Source organism: Amblyomma maculatum, chromosome 1 (assembly GCF_055883805.1).
Source record: "Amblyomma maculatum isolate TAMU_Amacu chromosome 1, ASM5588380v1, whole genome shotgun sequence".
NCBI classification, from domain to species: Eukaryota; Metazoa; Arthropoda; class Arachnida; order Ixodida; family Ixodidae; genus Amblyomma; species Amblyomma maculatum.
The window spans coordinates 211,442,536-211,453,715 of NC_139344.1; the positions used below are offsets into that span (position 1 = coordinate 211,442,536).

The window sequence follows — 11,180 nt, forward strand, 5'->3', positions numbered from 1 at the left end:
TTAGCCCACGTGACGTACATAGCAACGAGGACGTAGCAACGATAAAGAAAAAAACAGCAAAAACAATCTCGGTCCGCGCGGACTGCAAAAGGCGCTTGGCATATTCAATCCGCACCGCGATCCGGGGCCCCAGACGGCCACGCCACTCGTTCGCCGTAGCTCAGAGCAGTGACGTCGACGTCACGTGGGGCGCGGGTAGCGCTGACGCCCGCGGACCGTCCGCGCTCCGGTTCTCCCGTCTCAACCCACCGCGAGAGAGGCCCGGAAGACTGAATCTTCCCAGAACGCACCACCACGGGCGTGCTGCGGTCTGCCTTTTTATACTCTCGGCTGTTTGCGCTACGGCCCAACGTCGAAGACGCACGCTTGTCGGTCGCTGCCCTGGGATTCATGTCAAAGCATGCTCGGAGGAACGGGGAGTTCCCGTAAGTTCCACTCTATATGTGAGGCAGGAGATCCCGTAATTTCCGCTGTATATGTGAGGCAGCTTGTGACTCTGTCCCCTACTGAATAATATTGTCTCTGAATATTCTAGACATCCGTAAGAGCCGAATCTTGGTGAACGACGTTATTGCTCCCCGCAGAGGGATGCAGTGGATTGGGTCCGTCCGATGCACGGAAGATCGTTCGCGACTCACTATGGTTCATGCCGCGCACCATATACGCACTGATCAGAATCCACACAGCGCAACGCTCTAGTTCTGCAGTGTTGTGCCCGGCCAAAGCCGCCCAGAAATTCAGCCGGACGCCGCACTTCTTCGGCGAACGACTCCTTCACAAAATCCAGATACTTCTCTGCAAAGCATCAGTGCACTGGAGGCGAGCCGTGCCAAAGGGAGAGAAGCGACGTGTTTCAACATGAGCTGAGCGTCCAGACAGCACGGCGCCGTGGTCCTGGCGGTGGACCCCGTCTCGCCCCGCGGCATATTTGAAGCTCTCCCATTGGACCTGCGAAAGTGCTGCCATCGGATTGGACCATTTGAGCGTCAACGGTTCTCGGTTACGGAGACTCAAGTGCTTCTGTTCGAGACTCCGAGTGGGAGTTCATCACTAGCCTCCATCGGGAGCAGTTCGCCCCCTGAGAGAGCGGACGCGGCGGAATCTCCCCGGCCGTCGCTGCGCGAGAGCAGTCGCGTATGGCTATGTTAGCTTTCGGCCCCAGAGCCGAACTCGTTGTGTAAATGCCTGTAAATAGTGTATAAAGCTTTTTCTTCATCTCACCAACGCCGACTCGGATTCATCGTTACCGCCCAGGGAGCTGACAGCCCTCGTTCACGAAACGGGTGACGAGCGCTACGCAACCAACTCCTTGGCACAACCCTGTTGACGGTGGGCTACTGTGTGATAACCACACCGGCACAACAGCAGTCATGTCCTGAGCACATGTCACAAGTCACTGATCATCGATCAGCGGCTCATGTAATCAGCTCTACGCTGGTCAGTCTCTCAGAAGTGTGTACATGCTTGATAGACTGTGTCTGGGAGGACTTAGAAAGGTCTATTTCTCCAGCGTCTGTGTCTTCTTCTGCCGAAATTACTGCACCGACGGCTGCCACGATGGTGTCTTTCCTTTGCTGGTATTTCTTTAGAATGTTGATATGGAATATTTTTGCGGCATTGCCCACATCCATTTCATAGTCGACATCGCCCCTACGGCTGATGACCGAAAAATGCCCCTTCCATTGCAAAAGCAGCTTATTGTGCTCTGTGGGAAGAAGAATAAGAACCTGCTCTCTCGATTTGAGTGAGAATTTGCGGCTCTTGATGTCGTAGTAGCGGCTGTAACACTCTCATGCGTACTGCAGCTGTTCGTGGGCAAGTTCACAGGTATTCTCCAGTCTGTCATATAGAGCAAGCACATACTCGTACGTAGTTCGCAACTCGTCAGGGATGGTTGCATTAGCCCGAAGCTCTCTTAAGTACAGCCAGAGGTCCACACACATTTCGGCCATATAAGAGTTCGAATGGAGAAAAGCCGAGGCTTTTTTGGGGTATTTCCTTGTATGCGAACAAGAGTGGAGCTAGGTAGCGATCCCAATCGGTCGGCCTCTCTTGACACATGCGCTTCAGCACTTGTTTAAGCGTGCCGTTAAACCATTCGACTAGGCCGTTCGCGATCGGATGGTATACGGAGAGGTATGCAGCTGTTTTACTGACAACAAACGGCTAACCTCTTTCGTTAGTTCGGATGTAAAATTAGTGCCCCTGTTAATGAGGACCTCTCTGGGCGCTCCTACACGGGAAAATATTTGTCAAGAGCATCGACTAACCTTTTGGTTTCGATGCTAGGAAGCGCGACTGCACCAGGGCACCGAGTGGCATAGTCCACCATGGTCAGGATGTACCGATTGCCTTGAGCGGATTTCGGGTTGGGTAGGCCAACAATGTCGATCGCCACCCTCTGAAACAGGGTCTCAATGACGGGAACTCGGAGCAAAGGCGCTCGTGTGGTGTGACCCTTCGAAGTTGTGCGTTGGCACAGATCGCAAGATGCAACGAACCGCTTAGCGTCTGTGCTGTTATCATCTGTTTTGGTTTGGCTCGGCTTGGCTGGCAGCTGCGACTGCGATAGTGGCGCTAGTGTATCTGAGGCGCAAGTGTGGCGCAAGTGTATAAAAGCGGAGTGCGAGAATAAACGGGGGTTCATTTCGTCGCTTGGGAGCTCGGTGTCTGGACTGCTTTCTCTGGCAGCGTTCCGGCGCGGGTGCAACGGCGCCCCCCCCCCCCTGCCTGGGCTAACACGACATGGTGTCAGAAGTGGCCGTCTACGACATGATGTCAGATGGTCAAGAATCTTCCCACTGAGCCAGGCACCTTACATCCACGATGTCGAAGACGCCTTCAATGCGGCTGCATGGACTGCAGCAACCGCCACCGCTGGACTTCGACCGCACGTCAGAGTGGCCGGCGTGGATCGAACATTTCGACGACTTCCGATATGCAACGGGACTCAACGAATGCTCCGGGGAGGCTCAGGTACGAACGCTGTTGTACACAATGGGGAGGCAAGCTCGTGACATATTCAAGACGTTTTCACTATCTGACGAAGACGCCAAGAACTACACTCTAAGAAAAAAAGGTGTGATCTTACCCCTTTAGGGGGGTAAGTCCACTGACGCACTGGGGAGCCCCTTTGGGTGCAAAGTTACACCCTCGACGGGGGCTTAAGTGTGTCTGGTGTAAAGTTTACGCTACAACGAGGCTAACGTTATGCCATATGGTGAAGTGCAAGTATATGCTACTGGGGAGTAACGTTACCCTTTCTCAGAAGGACTAAAGGTTAGGCCATGAAAGTGCAAAAATATCCTCTAAAATCGGGTGCATGTTTGCTCCCAGCTGGAATAAGCTTATGCCTAATCATAAGGCGTAAACTTACCCTCACAGGGTCTGCATTTATGCCAGCGTAATGAGCTTACTACAGCACCCCATAAGTGCATCTTTGCACCCTATGAATGGGCGTAACTTTGCACTTTTACGTTCATATTTATGCTTTGTTTGGAAGGGTAATATTACCACCCAGAGGAATAAAATAAATTCATATTATAGTGTTTTTTACACCCATTTAAAATAATGTTCTTTTCCTTCGAAGGGTATGTTTGCGCCCTTCTAAATATAGTCTAGGCGCACACTGGTACGCTAGTAATTTGAAAACAACCGCACTTCGACTGATTGTGACTTAGTCACAAGACATCGCCGCTATCGAAGCGATACGAGACATACATTTTCTTTATTTGCAACGCAAGCGACTCCGTTTGGCATATGTGTGGTAATGCTGCCTCCGCTGCAACATTAGACAGCCTTAACATACGCCCTATACAGAAGAAAAACGTTTGGTGAAAATATGTATGTCTTCGTCAGCCGGTCACAGACGCCCTCGCTTCCGCAATGTTGGTTTCTTCGGGCTAGAGCGACATATTTGTGACGGGCCATGTAGCCATTCAGGGTGCAGTTTGCACACCGATATTAGTACATGAGAACGGAAGGCAGGGTTTACTTTTTATTGCGTTTGAAAATGGCAGGATAACCGAGCAGTCTTTTGTCATCGTCGTGGTTGAATCCATACTCCGAGGGAACCTGTGTGAGAGAAAAACGAGAGAAAAATGAGATGTGGAGGGAATAGACACATTCACAATGTATACACATGCAAGCGATCGAAACACCTCGACGACTAAACTGCGGCGGCGCGGCAAAAAAAAAAAAAATGGAAGTGTGTTGGAACCGCATCGCGGCTGCAGATACAGCAAGCGCTTTCTCTTGCATGGAGAACATTTTTCCAGCACCGCACCCTTCTTGTGGCCGCCAAGCGAGGAACATCTGACGGGGCGGGTTACCGAAGATCGCTCCTATTTTTTCTGCACAAATTCTTTCGCAGTAGTGGTGCCGGCCTGTTTTCCAAGCAGTATATAGAGATATAGATCATAGAGATTGGGACCACTCGAACCTCGGACTTAACACTGTGCTCACTATTGCGATGCATGCTGATTAAACAAGTACCGGCTTAAACCCACAATAAGGGCAGCAAAAAGTTTGAAAAATGGAACTTACAAGCACCATGCGCCGGTTTACGTTGACCGCTGCCGCCGCACCTGCTGCTGTCGCCCATCATTGACATGCGTAATGGAGTCCGAAGCTGGTACATGGCGCCACCGCAGCAGCAGCAACCTTTCAAGTCCATAGTTGTTCTCAACGCTGGCCCAGCGAATCTGCTAACGTGATCTCTCCTCCGCTGCTGCTTTTGGGCAGCCCAAGACTGTTGCAGCACTAGAAGATGCGTACCTCTTGCTTTATCCGAGCTCCACGTCGTCGCTGATTGCATAGTCGTCGTGAACTGTGCCCTTAACAGAATTCTGCCGCGTCAGTTAATTTAAGATTACGTCTTTACAGGGGGTAGTTCCCTGCAGTGACAACGAAGGACTTTGCTCGCACATATCTATTTGTATGTTGAGTATGATACAAATATTTACAACTCAAGGGCAGTGCAGCCCATAGGCATAAGACTGAGACCACTCGATGCTTCCGCGTCCGAACAGGACATCGCTTCTGCTGGAATGACTCGTGATCCCACGGAGTCTTGAGAAGAGTATGTGTTCAGAGCCACCATGTGCTCGCCGTCAAAAAGAGGCACGCATTTTGGGCTCCCTGGGACCTGTCATATTGTTCACAATGAAGTATTGTGTACCCCGCCTAGGCACTGTGGAAGCTACAGCCAAACTGGTTTCCGAAAGTCCGGCGAAAAATGACTTCATGCTGTGAAGAAAAGAGTTCCGGGGAGCAGCAGGTTCTTCTGATTGTTCCTTACCCCACCTCCATCATTGGCGCTTGAGATTCAGTGTCCAAAATTCTGATGTTCACTGAAGGGGCAAGCTTATCAGGACAAAAGAGCGTGCGTCACCTTTGCGCTGTGTCATACGGCGAGCGAAGGAATCAATGCCCAGTTTCCTGAATTCTCGGAACTAGAAAGGAGAAGTGACCACGTGCAAGTATCACAGGTTGTACGTGGCTCCGCAGCCTGCTAGCTGGTCTTTTGTAAGTTTTCCACTCAACTTATGCTCGAAGGCATCGTGTCGCACAATGCTGCTGCAAACACGTGTGTGCTGCATTGAAAAACGCGAAGTGCCTGGTGTGCGGCGTGGCGGAAAACATGCATGCGTCGTGTTTCATCACAAAAGCGCCGGAGAAGTGGCGATTGGAACCACCCGACAGCCTGGTGCAGCAAGTACGAAACACGCCGAAGCACTGCGAAAAAAAGGAACCCTGGTAAACTAAGAACAATAGAGCTAGCTCTTGGGGCAGTTTGTACACCTTAAAATTAAAAGAACCTGCTGAAATCGGAACGAATGAAAAAATTATGAATGATGACATGCAAAAATAACGTCTCCTGCAATATTAATACAGTGCAATACGACACGGTGTACGCATTCTGTTTTCTTCACTTTCCAAACTGATTAGCCTATTTTTGAAAATTAAAAAAAAAATGAATGAAGAAGAGAGCATGTGTGTAGAATAGTAAGATCAAGCAAATGAAAACCTTGGTCGAGGCAAGACGAGTTATTTACCGCATTCCGACGGCCCCGGTGCAAAAGTGCATTTATAGGACAGACAGGCAGGTAGGTCGTTTGCAGAAACATAAAAACTCTCTAAAAGAGGAGACCCAGGAATACACAGGGCGTTGCACAATTACCAGCGCGCTGTAGAATGCTCCTCCAAACTAAACCGCAAAATCCTCGCAGCTAAAATTTCGCACAGAAATGGAATTTTGCCGTTGGTATTTTTAATAATAAAGTTGTTTGGCGTACTTGCCTGATTCGATCAGAAGTCGAATGTTCCCATAATATGCGGCGGCTGCGATGCAAGACAAGCCACTGCCTCAGCAATAGCACCGGCATTGCCGCCGCATACGATGGGAACATCCAACTTCTGATCGAATCAGGCAAGAACCATACCATCGACAAAATGTCATTTCTGCCCGAAATTTTGAGCTATATATATATATATATATGGACCATATTACGCCACGCTTTCCGGCTATATATATATATAATGGACCATATTACGCCACGCTTTCCGGTCTCCCACTATCTTCCTAAGATCACATAACTTCATCTGCAGCGCCTCGAGGATGCCATCCAACCATCGCGTTCGCTGCCTATCCCTTCTCCGGTGACCCTCAAACTTTCCCAACATCAAATCTTTCTCCAGCGACTCCTCTCTTCTCATCAGATGATCAAAGTAGCTGAGCTTTAACTTTAGAATTTGACCCTCCAATGAACAGTCAGGGTTTATGGTCGACAATATCGACTGATTTGATCTCCTGGCCGTCCAAAGAACTTTCAAGAGTCTCCGCCAGCACCCCAATTCAAACGCGTCAGTTCTTCGGCGGTCAGCCTTCTTCACAGTCCAACTCTCGCATCCATACATCACCACTGGAAAGACCATAGCACGAGTTATACGGATCTTGGTTGGCAGTGTAATGTCTCTGCTCTTTACAAGGCGGTCAAGGCTAGCCATGGCTCTCTTGCCCAGAAGCAGGCGTCTCCCAATTTCATGGCTGCAGTCTCTTTCCGGGGTAATCTTGGAGCCCAAGAAGAGAAAATCTGTCACAGCTTCCACTTCTTGTCCCTTGATGCTCCAGGACTTGATAGGGGCAGACGCCATGATCTTTGTATTTTTAATGGTCAGTTTAAGCATATATATATATATATATATATATATATATATATATATATATATATATATATATATATATATATATATATATATATATATATATATATATATATATTATACATACGTGTGTGTGTGTCCTTTTGTAAACTAAGAATGTCCGACTGACATACTTTCCGCGGTACAGTAAATGAGGGTGAAGAAATCCTTATTTTCAGTGTAGCTGGTCGCATTCAACAAAAAACTAGTAGAAAGACTCAACTTTTGATGAAGTTTGTCCTCGAGTGTCACAGCTTTCAGCTGCCCACCAGCCTGCCTCTAGTTAACGCTATAAAATTAAATAATTTCAAGCCAGCATGACACCAAAGCTGTAGACGCGATAGCGCCTTTAACACGGCGTTTTCATTCCGCGAATTCTAGCCGTTAAGAGACGCAGAGTTTGGCAATGTGATTAACGCCTTTAGTTTGCTTTGTTTGGAGGAACGGAAGGTGCTCTATCTGCCTCACTTCTCGGTGAACGGCGAGCTTTAAAATGAAAGGCATAAAAACGGAGGTAGAGCCGCCCAAATCTTTAACTGGCGTGCGCATGACGACCTCCTTTTCTATGCTCCTGCGCCTTAATAAGGACAATACTTGCCAGATGATCAAGATTACGCAACAGCTTGGTGAGCTATTTCTTATACTTGACTTTTCGCAGGTTAGCTGCTCTGTAACACTCAGAATTACAGAAAGTACTGCCGTCACGAACGTCAGTTAAGATTTCGGCAGCTGTACATAGATCGTTGGTTCCAATCTCTGTCGCAAACTAACCTTCAACATGACTAGCAGATGAATGCTAAATGTGACGCGAAAAGGGCATGACACCACCCTGAAAGCTGTATAAGGAATCGATTTTATCAAGATTTTAATATAAAACAGAGCATATATTTTTCCACGAGTTGCGAGTTTCGGCGACGACCATGGCAATGGCGATGCCTTGTCGGCCGAACGAGCTGTATGCGCTTCAGGTAAAATCAAATATGTGCATAATTTTGTTGCTGAACACAACCAACACCTCTTTCTCTCTTTTCTTTTAATCCACCTTCCTTCGAAGATTCTCAAGCTTCCCCTTACGGTGTGGTTCAGGATTCTACCAATTAGTCTGACAGATACTGTGCCTTTTCTTTCCTTGAAGCAGCTTAGGAAATACGTTTGCAGAACGGCCCGTGACAGTTCGCTATGCAGTCGGAGTGGCTCCACTATAAGCCTGAAACAGGCTGTGCACTGCCAGAGCATTACTCCCACAAGCAAAACAAAAGTATCTGCTGTTTCATTAGAATTTAGAAGCAGTTTTGCAGTCATTACGTCCCCCCATAGAAACCAGGACACACCTGCAGCTTGCAGTTCCTGACTGGGGAGAGTAAACATGGAGAGGGACACAAACGCTGCGAGAGAAAAACGGTGGCGAAGGTGGCACAAAAGGCGTCCCCTCTCTGAAAGCGACGGTGCAGGAACGAGACATGATGGGACAGAATGCTGAACCAGCGCCCCATCGTGACATGTGCCCAAACTATTAACACTGCTGTCTAAGGGGCACGAACACACACACAAGCACACAAACGCTGGTAGAGAGGGTAAGTAGGGTTGCAGTAGGGTGCAAGTTTTCTAAGAGGGGGTAAGTGAATAGGGACCTGCTTCCAGCAGGTGCAAAGTTACCCCCAAGGCCTTCTAAAGGGGGTAAAGGACCATGCTATGCCCTTTTTACCCCTTTCGCACACCCTTTTTTCTTAGAGTGTATGAAACCGTAAAGAAAACGTTCGACGGGCACTTTGTAAAAGAGAGGAACATCGTGTACGAAAGCGCCTGTTTCCACAGACGCGTACAAATGCCAGGAGAGTCGGTAGACCAGTTCGTCACTGCGCTACACGGCTTGGCGGAACGTTGCGACTACGGTGAACTAAAAGAACGAATGATCCGAGACAGACTGGTTGTCGGGCTCCGCGACGCAAAGCTCTCGGAAGCTTTGCAAATGGATTCTCAGCTAACGCTGGCTTCGGCGCTGTCGAAGGCTCGCTTAAAGGAAAGCGTCCAACAGCAGCAAAGTACTCTACGAGGACAACACAGCCATCAGTCATCGAAAATTCGTGACCAGGACCCCAATGTGGACGCGGTGGTTCAACAGAGGCACAAGGGACGTCTCCATGGGCAACGAACGCCGGAGGTGCGGCAGCATGGGCAACGAACGCCGGAGGTGCGGTGTCCTTTCTGCAGTGGCGACGTCCACCCCAGGACAATGTGCCCAGCCAGAGCTGCCAAGTGTCTTCACTGTGGCAAGAAGGGACATTTCGCAAAGGCCTGCTTGAAGAAAGCAACGGCTTCCGCTCAACGAAAGGTACGCGTCTCAGCGGTCAACCAGGAAACTGGACAGCTACGCGTCTCAGCGGTCAACCAGGAAACTGGAGAGACTTTCGTGGGATCATTAGATGCATGCAGAAAAGCGCGATTTGTTCAGGTGCGCATTAATTCTGTGCCCATTTTTGCAAAGGTTGACTCAGGTGCTGAAGTGTCAGTATTACCAGCAACGTTTCCGGGATTACCGTCCCGACTGGTAAAAACCGATGAAATCTTACTAGGTGCAGGAGGCAGTAAGCTTAACGTACTAGGCAAATTCGTAGCAGAGATCGCATGGAAAGAGAAAACTGTGTATCAAACATGCTACGTTGTCAGTCCGTTACGCGACGTCCTTCTAGGATTACCTGCACTTGAGGCCTTAGGTATCGTGAAATTTGCAGACGTGGTCGACTCGGGAAACCTGCAGTACGAGACGCGTTTTCCAGAAATGTTCCGCGGTCTAGGTACGATGCCAGGGCAGTACACCATCAGGCTACAAGCTGGCGCTATCCCGCATGCCATAAGCGCTCCACGCAGGGTACCAATTCCCCTGAGGGAGTCCCTGAAGCGCGAAATAGATAAAATGGAGCGTTTAGGCATAATCAGGAAAGTGGATGGGCCCACCGAATGGTGCGCCGGAATAGTTCCGGTAGTGAAGCCCTCAGGAGACCTGAGAGTTTGCGTAGACCTCACTAAATTGAACAAATGCGTAGTTCGAGAGCGATTTACGTTACCAACTGTGGATCAAGCTCTAGGGTCACTGTCGGGAGCGAAATGGTTTTCAAAGCTCGATGCCAACTCAGGCTTCCACCAGGTGCGACTCAGTAAAGACTCGGAAGAGCTAACCACGTTCTTAACACCCTTCGGTAGATACTGTTTCACGCGACTACCCTTTGGAATTACCTCCGCTCCGGAATACTTCCAAAAGAGAATGTCTGAGATACTAGGTGGCCTGCCGGGGGTCGTTAATTTCATGGACGATGTCCTAGTGTTTGGCGAAAGCAAAGCTCAACACGATGAGCGTTTAAGTAACGTGATCACACGCCTAGCAAGGGCAAATGTGACATTAAACAAAGAGAAATGCTTATTCGGGGTTAGGCAAGTGCGTTTTTTGGGTCACATTTTGAATGAGGAAGGTATTCATCCTGACCCAGCGAAGGTCAGTGCTATAAAAGATTTGAGAGCACCCAGAAACGTTACTGAGCTTAGAAGCATTTTGGGCATGGCGAATCATTTGGGCCGCTTCCTGCCACATTTAACCCAAGTGACTGCTCCCATGCGTGTTCTTTTGCACAAGGATAGGGACTGGGTCTGGGACAGCAATCAGGAAAAAGCGTTCCAAGAACTCAAAGAGCTCATTTGTTCAGCGCAATGCATGGCTTTGTACGACGCTTCGCTACAAACCACTCTTTCAGCTGACGCATCGTCTTTTGGTCTGGGAGCAGTTTTGTTTCAAAAGCAAAAAGACGGGCAACGTAGACCAGTTGCATTCGCTTCTCGTTCGCTCACCAAAACCGAGCAACGGTACTCCCAGATCGAAAAGGAGGCGCTGGCGTTGACGTGGGCAGCGGAAAGGTTTGATGAGTATATACGTGGTCTGGAAGTTGTTTTTGAAACTGACCACAAGCCCTTGGTGTCGCTGTTGG

The 11,180-nt window shown here is 49.1% G+C and overlaps 1 long non-coding RNA gene across 1 annotated transcript; it reads right to left on the minus strand.

The window, feature by feature from the left end:
- Window positions 1–3,984: 3,984 nt before the first annotated feature.
- Window positions 3,985–5,945, minus strand: LOC146205519 (uncharacterized). The gene is made up of 2 exons (XR_014703202.1): window positions 4,546–5,945; window positions 3,985–4,074 (listed from the first exon to the last, which is right to left on the minus strand). It is a non-coding gene; the product is annotated as an uncharacterized LOC146205519 (long non-coding RNA).
- Window positions 5,946–11,180: the final 5,235 nt, after the last annotated feature.